The 12,766-nt window shown below is 32.1% G+C and overlaps 1 protein-coding gene across 2 annotated transcripts in view; it reads right to left on the bottom strand.

Annotated features, from left to right (window-relative positions):
• The window catches only part of LOC119642928, a 164,077-nt gene that overhangs the window by 75,294 nt on the left and 76,017 nt on the right, over positions 1-12,766 (bottom strand). Inside the window, exon 1 of one of the 2 annotated variants that reach the window (XM_038042243.1) lies at positions 6,493-6,640. The exons of the other annotated variant lie outside the window; for it this stretch is intronic. The gene's annotated coding sequence lies outside the window, so the exon portion shown is untranslated. Of the gene's footprint in view, positions 1-6,492; positions 6,641-12,766 lie in introns of those variants that run through there. 2 annotated transcript variants of the gene reach the window in all.

Below are 12,766 nucleotides of genomic sequence, written 5' to 3' on the forward strand. Positions count from 1 at the left end.
ATTCGACGTTTTATTATACACTTTGTTTTTCTTTAGTCTCTTCTGTTGCTCGTCTATCTTACATTATCAAACATTTCGATTTCACGCCGTAAAATTTAAAGTTTAAACTTGGTTGCTTATGCAACCTGACTTAAATTATACCATTATTTGAATTAATGAAGAAGTAGTAATAGCGACTAATATCTGTTAATGTTGACTGACCACTCCAGAGAAAGCGAGAGAGAAAGAAACAATTCTGCAACATCTTCGGCGAAAATCAGCTTTTCAGGCCAACATTGCGCTCATATCGTAGTTCGTCTTGTCACCTCTTATTACCTATTATGCAGTAAGCACCCATAACCGAATGAAAGAGACATAAGGTTAAAATTACGAACGACTTACAATTCTCACACCTCCCTACCATGCACTCGTTTTTATTATTTGAAGGGCCTAAAACTTCCACCAAAATTGAGTAAGTTGCTATAAAATAGGCCAATGAAACCCAATTATTACAAAAGCCACACAATCAATACAGATAATAAAGAAATAAGCAGATAATGAATGAGGACAGAAGGCACAGATTTTAAATTTACAAACTGAACCTGAGGATGATTTAGATGTTATAATGAGTATCCCCTTTTGCCCAAATTACTGAAAAATTAAAATTATCCTGTAAAGGTTTCTAAGCAATTAATTAGGATATGCATGAATTCTAACTCATAAGCTATCTACTTTGTTTCTGTGCTAACATCTAGTATTTTTCTAGGGATGGGAGAACTTCAGAATGAAATGGATAACAGAAGAAACTAGGTTTGAGGTTTATTTTTGTTTTTACGTAAAAGAAAACTTTAAATCATTAACGCGATTTTTCATAGAAGTTTGTACGAAAAAATATATTATAAAAAATTAATCTTTTTTTTCTTGACTTGAGAATGATTATCTATCAACAATTTTTTGGCAAGAAACAAAAAATTAACAACAAACTTTACGAGTGAAATACGTTAAGATTTATATATATTGTTTTTTTGTGTAAGATAACGGCATTGTCTGGCTTTGTCTGTTATTTTTAACGAAAACAACGACAATAGCACCAAAAAGAACTTGACTTGTACATTTTATAAAGTATCTTTCCTTCGAGGAGATGAGAAGCTCAAAGCATAACAACCAGAAAGAATATGAAATTTAAGACATTTGACGGGAAAGAACAGATTGTGCCGCCAAAAATAAAACACGAACTTCCTCAAATGTTTAACAACAGGATCAAACCAAAACGAAACTAATTACGTAACCAAGGAGATGGCGTAGCAGCTATAGAACTTTCTCGCTTCACTTTATATTCGCATGGAATAAATGACACAAAAAGTAACTTTATAGTTTTCTTACTAATGCTGGTAGTTGCGCTTCTTTTTTCCTTTTATTTATTTATATTTTTATATTTTTTTTTTTGTAAGTTTTCAGTTTTGTTTCTTTCAATGCTGATCTTTACCTTAAAAGCATAAAAGTAGTTAAAAAAAAACTTCATCATTAACATTATCAACGTTAACTGTCTGCAAAAAAGAAAACATAATAACAAAATATTATATTCTAAGAGCATCATTAATGTTAGCAGTTGGCGAAAAAGATTTGAACATTATTTTTATGCAGTGTTAGAATTTTCCCTACATTACTGTTGTGGCAGCTGTTAGCTTTCTTTTTAACAAATTAGTTTAAAGATAAATACTTGTATGTGCGTAACTTTTTGTATTCGTTTCTCTTCTGTAATATTTGAACATTTCTCTCAGGTTACCTTACCGTATATTATTTATACTTTACTTAAATATTTTCATTTTGTTTGCTAACGCTGCCACTGGCGTCGTTTGTTATCTTAATTCATGTTTTTTGCTCTATTCGTTCTTTTGCGACATAGTCTCTGCTTATTACTTAAACTTGTTATCAAAAACGTTGAACCCGTAGGATAAAAACAATCACATTCCCTTCTACGTTCTTTACCGTCCATATTTTGTGTACTAACATTTACGTCATAACTGACGTGAAGCTTATTGCTTTGCTTAAAACCGCTTTTGACACCGTCCACTTGTCATCTTAAGTCAGTTCATCATTTTAACAATTTTTTTTTTCTGTTTTACTCTCTTCCTTTCACAACAACAAGAAAAACAAAAACTATGTGAGAAAGCTGAAAAAGCCAAAACTATATTCGAAAAGAATAATAAATGGTTTATAGAGCGACTTTTCCCTCTCTTTGCTTTTCTACTGTTTCAGTTGGATTTTCTTTAAATTAAAGCATTTTTCGTAATTCTATAACTGCATCCTCTTTCGTTGCCTGCCAAGTTCTTTAGGTTTGAAGCTATTTTTAATAATTAAAGCAACCAACAAATCCCGTCTAACAGCTCAACGATCGTGAGTTCAAATCTTAAGTGCGATTGAGTTTTCAACAAAGTCGATAGACTCAGATGCTAGTGGTTTAAGTCTTTATTGTTCAAATTTATTTCTCTGGCCAAATTAATAATCGTAGTAATAATTATATCTTTTATATAACATTTTTGAAATTATTTAATGATAAATGAATTAAATAAAATGCAGTTCAAATTTAAGGAAATCCTACCTATTCTCAGGCTTTAAAACCGGGCTCGTTGGAATATTTCTTAAGAAACGAAAAGCACACATAGCAAGACCTGCTGGTAAAACTTCAAGTCTTCACTGGGCCGAATTTGTTTTTTTTTTTCTAATTTGATATTTGGGGCTGATGCAGAAGAAAAATATGCGCTAAGTAATAATCTGCTATATCAAACTTGGCAGCTGGAAAATCTTGACCAATATATGTGGGCATGGATGAGAAATTTGAAATGAGCTAAAAATCGTGCGATAATTAGGGTGTGTACGTACACTATGGACTCTGTCATGTATATTTTCGAACACTATAGACTCGACCGTTTTTTGATACCTAACATTTGAAGGTTTCATACTGTCATAAATTTTTTTTTTTTTAAACGTGGCGCTGGGCTCATCACCTATAGAGTTTTTGTTCTTAGAATCTTGATTGATTAGTAAATACCCAAAATAAAAAAATAATATAATGACATAAAAGAAATAAATTACTTTAAGCGATTTAATTAAATGTATGTACTGTGTAGTTGTCGTCTATTATTGAAACATTCACATCCAAAACTGAGTTATAATCTTTTAGATGACGCTTAAAGCTTGAATTTGAGTAATCCAAAATTTTCTAAAAATATGTATCAAGATAGTCTTGTCTTCTATATAAAAAAAATTAAATAAATAATGGTTATAATAAATGACATACTTATACGCTTAAACAACTATTAACTGGCAATATTTGCCAGTATTTAACTTGTTTAATGCCCTATTGTACAGCGGATCGTAATTCTCGAAATTATTTTGTAATGGTTTAAGCTGTTAGATCTTTGCTATGCTTTGCTATGGATAAAAACCGGAACTCGTTTCGGCCCCAACATTTAGGTTAAAATTATAGCACTTCTAAGTCTTGCAGGAATAGAATAAATACAGCAATGGGTGGGATAAAAGATATAGCCGGATTTTATTAGAACATATGATTTTCAATGGGATCTGAAGACACGCTGGGCACGCCAGTCAGAAAAAGACAAATAAGTGAAGTTATCTACGTTCTTCGTTCTTGTTGCTTCGAACGTCAACAAGAGTAGACTTGTGCTCGAATTTATGGGAACTACAAAGTATTGCAAGTAAATTTCTTCTTGCTGTAACCGTCAACGTGAGCAGACGTGCCCAATAGAGTTCGATTAGAAACACGGAAAGAAAAACAAAAGAGGAAAGAAGAACAAAAACCGAGAAATTTGTGGAAGAATTTAAAGGATACCAAACTGAACAGTGCAGGGTTAAGTGTTAATTAAGTGGATGGCCAAGCTAGAGAGAAAATTAATTAAGCAAGGAAAAGAAAAAAAGCATTATTATCTTTTATCGTATAACGCTGAAAAAATATTATGGTTAATATAATGTGTTAATGGTGTGAAGGGAACAATAAAGTTTCCTTAAAGTAAAAATAATATTAATGCTAACAGAATCAATGGACAGATGGATTGCCATTTAGCCTCAGTCCTTAACACATCGTCCTTCAGTACTTTTAGAGTCCGGAATATACAAATTTCTTCCAACCGCACCTGGAATAACTACTGAGGTATTCCGCATTTGTTATCAGGCACAATCAGATCATAATATTTAACTATTTTATAATTATTACGTAAAAGAGCAGCTTCTCTACTGTTATATAATACTATATTTATTTACTTTATAATACTGTTTTATATACTGCTTGTGATGCAAGCGAATATTGAATTTTAGAAAGACGTAAGATGGCCCCCCACCTCTTATTATACTGATTGATTTAGAATCACTTCTTGAATCGATCCAAGCTGTCCGTCTTGTTTTGTTGTCAACTTGTTTAACTACTTCCCGTACAACGCCTTGGTTTGGCAATTATATTTAAGGTGGTTTTAGACCTTCTATTGTCTTTTTAATAACTCTTTATTATTGCTGTTAGAAAATATACCGTAAAATAGCTGGACATGTTTTATAAGAATTTTTAAAGGAACAATTGCGTTGCAGAGCTTGATAATTAATGATCAAATTATCGACGTCAAATAACTAACGCATAAATACAGTATGATGCTTCTTATAAAATGTCCAACGATTGGCGAAACGATTGCCTGCTTATGAAAGTTAATTACAAGAGTACCAGAAAACTTAGATCAAAACTTTATTTTATTGGATGCAGGAAAAGTAAGGGAAAACCGCAATGAACCACAAATTCTTCTAAAATTATTATTGTATGCCTATTGTCAAGCCCACGGCACCGTTAATTAATTTAACATACGCAAAAAAACTTTGAAAAGACTGAAGAATACCTTTATTGGAGTGTGCTTTACGCTTTTGCACAAGAAAGTTCAAAAGTTTTTCTACAATGATTGACAATTTATATAAAGGAAAAACGAGAAATACAAGAAACAGCAACCATAACAAATGCCAGAAACACTTTAAACAAGCCGGCTTATTTGGCTTCAAAGAATTTTTCGAACTAAAAACTGCAAAGAGAACAACCACTGATATTGGATTTACAAAAAAACGGACAAATTTATGCAGGTTTATTGTTTATCCGAAACTATTTTCGCAGTCATTTTATATTTATTTAAGTTCTGAACTTATCATAAAAAAGCACTAATTGTAGCAAATTTTTATCCAAAATTACTTTAAATTTTTCCTCGTGCTCGTCGGTTCGTTCACCCGTATATGCCGATTAACGATTTACCGCCAAACAAAAATCACACGTTTGAGAAAACAAATTAAGATATACGATAATAGTCATTATGTCCATTAAAGTTCACAAAGTTTGTAAAGTATATGAGTATTACTCGCTTATCAGCTTTTCTAGAAGATCTAAAAGAGTGAAAGAAATATAAAACAAGTTGAAAATTTTATTTCACTATTGACGGGGTGCGACTGTCAATTGATGTTGTTCCGAAATTTGTTCTAACTGCTTAGTGGGACCTTCTTCAAATGAGAGCTGAAAACAATTCTCATCGCTTCCATTAGAGTGAAGAGATATTTACCGTTCAACTGAAAGCAAATTTAAATCTCTTACTTGTTGTGTGTTATCTTTTTGTTAAATATTTAAATTCATTCCTTGAATAATAAATCTTAACGCTTAATAACAGAGCAAAAATGAAAATTTTTTTCACTAAAATATGTCAAAAACTTGAAAAACTTTGCTTAATATTCGAAGAATGTTCTCAGCACTTTCGAAATTACACTCTATTTTAATTGATTTGCTTTATTATAATTGAAAGTCATTTCCATCCAGTTCATCTGCAAATGTAACCACACGACCATAGCTTAGTAGTGTTTATTCGTTGCTTCCTTTAATTTTAAGTTTTTCTCTTTTTTTTCGTCCTAAAACAAAAGTAACACAATTGAATTTGCTTCAGTTTTTGTGGTCGATTTTTTGCAATTATACTATATGCATGTGGGTGTGTTTTTTTTTTCATAAAGAATTTTATGATTCGAATTCATTTTTTCTTCATGCGGTTTTATATAATATTAATGCACACAAAACAACTTCGTTAAGGATATTAAAGCAGATACATATGTTACTTATCATTGGGTCGGTTAAACACGCACTTATACTATTTTAAATTTTTATTTCTTTGATGGAAAGCTTTTACTAAAACATGATTTTATATACAATAGTGTGATGGTCAAAAATTGTTACATCTTGCACTATATCAGCAGTCAGTAATTTTTTTTGGCTGTGAGCCAAAATCAACCAAATGTGAGTATTAAAGACATATTTTCGTATTAAGACCATCTCTAAGTAAATAATAAGATATACTTTATTAAGAAAATAATTCCAACATAGTTGAATTCGATATCATTCCCGGCGCCCCGGTTGTTGAACTTGTGCCGTCAATTTAGTCAAGTTGGGTTTATGGGTAGTGTTTTATAATCAATTTTTTTATATTATACCTTAATTTCGGATCTAAAGAGGGTCACTTGAAATCATCAAATGGGCCACTCGATGACCAACGGGTCATAGGTTGCCGACTCCTGCGCTATAGGTTAGTACGACTAACTAACGAAACTGTTGCATAGCTTTCAGTGTGCCATCTTAAGAACCCTCACACAAGCTGAAAGGAGAAAAAAATTTTAAAAAGCATTTCAGTCTTGGAAAAGCAATTTTGCCTATTTGTCGCCGTTTAGGTATATTCATAAGGAATAAACTGTTTTTGCGTAATGTGGTAAAGATATTGGATCACTAACGACTATAAATTTTAGTGGTGAACCTCTCGATTTTGAAAAACTCCCGAAATGAATTTCCGATTGATAACTGACTTTTCGAATAATTCGATTGGTTGTTCAATATTTTGGGTTAACTGTTTAGTTTATCCAAATTCTTTTCTAGGTAACCGATCATAGTAGTTTTTAAATCCAAGTCTACTCATTTGTTTAAAATATAGCAATCATACTGTACCGCACTTTTACGATAGGTATTTTCAAAACCACTGACCTGGTGGACGTCACGATCGAAAATACACAAGGGGATACAACCTAATCGATGGAGAATCTGAAGCTTGTCGAAAATATGCATATATGTGCTGCTTACTATGCAGTCTCCAACAATAATTAAATTTTTTTAGTCATTCAAAAAAGCATATTTCTTACTCATCGTGCGCTTAAATGAAGTCAACCTTTTAAATATTTATTCGTACTCTTCAGAAAAATCCGTAAAAGTTCATAAATAACTCCAAGTAGAAAACTCGATTATATCTCCTTTTTCCAGTATTTGTTGAAATCATGAATCATGATAAAAACTTTTATAGGTTAACTGAACCGACCTCAGGATTAACGCGTTGATCGTTTCACGTTTCTTGCGTAATCAGACTTCTTTTTAATAGTTACATGTGCAATATTTTGCAACTATCTGTTTGTTTCTTACCCTAAGATATTAGCAATTCGGCTATGTTATGTTACACATGTGCTGTTGGATAATGCTAAAATATCTACATATGCTGTTTGTTCCATAAAACAAACCTGATCTGATTTCATTTCTCGCCACAATCGATAGTTTACAGACCGACCAATAATTAGCAAAAATTTGATAAATCTTTTTTTTTAATATAAACTCAAATTTATATAGATTTTCATTTCTAGATTCAAACCGAATCTAAAATGTTTCTTTCACTAATGAACCACGTAATGTATTTTTAAGAGCTCTTCACATGAGAGAGACAACGAAGCGACGCACGTCGAAAATAATACGAGTGCGAAGAAGATTTCGGTTTTAATAGCTAAAAAATTAGTATATTACTGTTGTTGTATTTTTATTGTAAAAACTTAGAAAGCACCAAAAATGTAATAAAATTCATGGTTTAAGAAAAAAAAATTTTTTCGTGTAACATGTAGAAGTTCAAATATACAGCAGGAAGAGATAGAAGTTGAAGAACAAAATACTTCGATATAACGTTTCTTCATCTCATATATTGCCCATATTCCAGCACCCATATTCTTACCGCAATTGAAGCTTTCGGTGCCCTTACTATATGTTATATGGGGAATAACTTCTATACCCTATTGTGTAACGAGATTTTGTTCATTTGTGGCTGGCTTAGTGGTATTATGGGAAGAATATACAAACAAATGAGATTTGAACTCGTGAGTTTTTGCATCGACTAGCAAATTCTTACTTTATAAAACACCCTCATCTGCGAACAAGTGAAAACTTGGATCAAGATGCAGTCAATCAGTTAATGAAAACACAGGGTATCCCAAGATTCACGCAAATGCAACAGCTGAGTTGTTTTTCTGGCTGCACGGTATGCAGCATTGCCTTGTTGAACCCAGATATCGTCCGTATTCATAGTTTGCTGTCGGACACAAGAAAACTGACTACTTTGTTGTAATAGCGACCAACCCTCAGTGTTATTACGTAAGCAAGAAGAATGATGCGTCGATGCTTGTAACACAAAATTTGCCACGAATTGCAACTGTATTCTGTAAATTGAAAATGATTGACAACACAGCTGACGCGTTCATGTGTTCTGAAATTTTGGGTATACATAACTTAGGTATTAATGCTTGTACGGGACAAGTTTCGGCTGTTCACAACCTGCCATTCATTGCAAATCAAAGTATAAGAACGTGAAGGCCTTTAATGGGAAAGCATTTTATACTGGTTTAAACTGAAAAAATATTCGACCGAAGCAACGGATATTAAACGTTGGCTTGAAGTTAACATGCAGAAGGCCATCCGTAGTTGGCAAATTTTTTTGCGAGATTTCGTGCAAAAAATTTTAGTCTTGAAAATGAGGAGCAATCACATACGTCCGTCCGTCCGTCTCCAACAAAAGCAGCACTTGTCGGTGGACTGCGGCGTGCTCTGCAGATTTGTGTCCTAATGGTTAGCTTTGCAAAACGGTCAATGACTATCGAGCTTCGAAACCAGGAACTTTCTGCCGCATGGGCATAGTTAGGCTGTAGCAGGTATTTTTTAATTAAGTTTCAAAGTTATTTAAAAAAATCAACGAAAGCAGCACTTGTCGGTGGACTGCGGCGTGCTCTGCAGATTTGTGTCCTAATGGTTAGCTTTGCAAAACGGTCAATGACTATCTATAATTTTGCTGGGTAAGAGTAATAAAAAATAAGTCATTTTTTAATTTATGTGGGCTTCGAAGTTTGGAATATCTAGTTTATGAATTTAAACGTTAAATTTGAACATCGCATAAATCAGGGATGCGTTCATAATTATTCAAAAGCCCTATAAAAAGAGATCTACATGAAAATATGAATTGAAAAATCTAAGATGTACGACCTACTCCGTATGGAAGGATTGACAGAGAGAGAGAGAGAGAGAGAGAGAGAGGGAGAGAGAGAAAAAACTTATTTTACAATTGATTGATCGGTCAATGATGCTAAGAGAAGACTAACTAAGTGCATAAAATCTTGTAATAAGAATTGAATACAGACCATAGTTATTGTGTTGAAAAACGTACGTAAAAATCGATCTTTTATTGAAATTTATTAACCTCCTGAATAGACTACGAAACTATAATAATAATTTAAACACTTAATATTTAAGCGTCAAAAAGCCAGTAAATTGGTATAAAGTACCTCTGCAATAAATATAACTAAATTGTTTTAAGAATCCTCAATGATATACGAGACGAACTTTAGAAAAAAAGGTATTAATTTTATTCGTACTTTTTCTGTTTGTCCCTTTTTTATTGTTATTAAATATATTTTTATCCAATTTTTTTTTGCTTGTTCGGTATAAAAATTTATTACTACTACTTAAAGTGCAATTTATATGTATGTATGAGTAAGAAAAAAGTTGAACCATTTGCCTTTGCAAAGAAAAAAATTGAACCATTTGTCTATAATTTAACACTTAAAATGATGTGACCACCACACTTGTATGCGAACACTCACGCATACGCTTATATCGCGAATTACTTTATAGTTGTTTGATCACAGGGTTGGATTTCAGTGTGTGGCCTTTTTTTTTTTTCTTTTTGTTAGTCATTCATTTATACTGTATTTCGTTTTTATTACTATTATATTTGCTACTGTTGCTATTATTGTTGTTGTTTTTCTTTTTTTTTGTTTCTGTTATCTTTCTGAGTGATATTTCAACGACCAAATGGTGTTAAAATAAGCTTTCATCAAATTGAATTGTATGACCAAAATACTTATACATGGTATAGTTTGTGCGGGTGTTGCACTCTGTGTGCATGCACAGAGAAGTTGTGATTGTTGTAAATTACATACACTTGGTAAACAAAAAAAAAAAAAAAAAAAAAAAAAAATGAACAAAGAAAGAAATTGAACGACTACCATCATTGAATTTATTGCAATTGTGACTTAAACCATTTTATCCAACGTCAACAGCTTGACCAAAGCACTTACAGACCCCACCACCGGACATGTACGAACAACATGAAAATTTATTTATCTTCACACGAATTTGGTTTACCTTATTTTCACATTTTATTTTCCTTTCTTCTTTTTCTATAAATAAGTTTAGAAGAACTTGTGCTATATGTGAGGCGCAACATTTCACCTGCCTCAACCTTTTGAACATACTTTCGCAGAATTAAATGCATCGATAATCTAAATTTTCACGGCTTAAAGTTACTTAATATTACACTTAAGTTCTTTGGGCAGACATAACACCTAATAATTGGTTTATAGTTAACTTAGTCCACATCAAATGGCAAGTAAATAATGAAAATTTTTTTGATTTTTCAATACCAACAACACTTAGACGCTCCAACAGTTTTCAATTCTTTATCGAAAAAAAAATTCTAGACGACTCTAAATAGCTTTTTGAACTCAAATATATCCGTACATACATACGCTTGTGCTAATATAACTAAAATGGCGACTAAAGATCAATAAGGGAATATCACAGCATATCGAACCCAATGACTGACTACTTACTAAATAAAACAGCACAACAAGCTGTATACCCGCGTCTTTTTATGATGAGTGTGTGTATTGGCTTTACTGACAATAAGCTCATGTATTATACAAAATTGAATTTTAAGTCCGCTATCTTTTCGATAATATAAACATACATATGAGCATACACACAACAACAGAATAACAGAGAGTTTGAGTCATAATATTGAGTCCCTGATGGTACATGTATATGTACGTCCATCTACGTTAGTTGTTTTTACGTTTTAAGCCCTTTTTTTAGAAGAAATACATTGATATTTGTTCACATTTATGTCCACACATATGTACGTACATATATGTATGTATGCGAGAAGCAAAACCCTATCTAGATATTTTGTAGTCAGTAAAAAAAAAAAAAATGGTTTTACAAATATTTTCAATATTATGCTAGCAAGTGTAGCCCACAGCACTTTACACATATACCTTTATGCACGCATACACATGCACGCAAAAGTCTTTACTTCATGCTTATTAAGCAGTATTAGTAACAGCTGCACAATTGTGATAAAAAAAATTGGTTTTTAGTTTTCCTAGAGAAAAACCCAATACATAGACACTTTATATTGAATTTCTATGGTTTATTGAATTTTTTAAGAGCCATCAACGCTTCCTCTCCTACATCCCTTAATCGGTCTATTTGTAAAATATTGTATACAGATAACTGCAAATTATTTCCACAGAATTGGAGTGAAAGTTTATTTGTACAGCCAAAAAACAATAAATAAATGAATAAAATGGAATAATGGAACACCAACAAATGCGAAATATATTTCACAAAGCATTTATTTTTACAATATATTTATATTATCGAGATAAATATAAATAAGAGTGAGCTCAAAGCCAATTTGTAGACTTTTTTTACATTCACCACCTAAGGATGTACTGATTATGTTAGTCCCAGTTGCCAGTACACTTTTGACATCGCAAGAAATGGCAAAGGAAATAATTAATTTTCACTCTGGTGTGTACTGAAAACGGTACAATTGGCAAGGAGTCTTCTTTTGAAAAGATCGATAATCATGTAAAGTCATTTATATCGCGGTATGGAATAGTACCAAACATTGAATTACCCTACCTGAAAGAAATTAGATAAAATCATCGGAATAATTTTTTTACCGTTTAGTATCTTCATTACTACATATTTTTTATTGTCTTCAGTATTCAAAAATTCGTGAATCTCCTTTGGTTTTGGGCCAAATGATTAATAAGATCGCGTCTACTTCTGTAAGATGAGAACATCTTGAATACCACCATACTTTTTTTTAATCAATGTTGTTAAAAAATTCCACGCTAAGCATAGCCGTTCTATTTGTCAGCAACATGCTTCCCTTCGTTGGATTATCGCTTTGAGGGCTTCGAGGTATGCAATTAAATTGCTATATTCCAAGCGTGAAATGGAATTAAAATTTACAATACAATTATCCAAAGATTTTCTGTAGCATTTAAAAAAATGGTCGCCTTCACTTTCTAAAGCAAGTCTACGCTAATGAAAATTCTCTATCCAGTAGTCTTGAAGTACATCTAGGATTGCCGGTTACGGCGACAGCTACATATACTGGGTATTTCTTGTTGTTTGTGAAATCAGGGAAGGCGCTTTTGATTATAATTTATTCTCGAAATTAAAAAAATTAAAATTTAAAAAGTTGCAGTGCACTATTTGAATTTAATACAATGATATTCATTACTTCATTAAAAAAGAGAGATAAGCCATTTAATAATGATACGACAGAAGAATAACAAACCGTCATGTGACTCATGCGGACGTACGAATAAAGAAAAACCA

The sequence above is a fragment of the Glossina fuscipes genome, unplaced genomic scaffold (genome assembly GCF_014805625.2).
Source record: "Glossina fuscipes isolate IAEA_lab_2018 unplaced genomic scaffold, Yale_Gfus_2 287, whole genome shotgun sequence".
NCBI classification, from domain to species: Eukaryota; Metazoa; Arthropoda; class Insecta; order Diptera; family Glossinidae; genus Glossina; species Glossina fuscipes.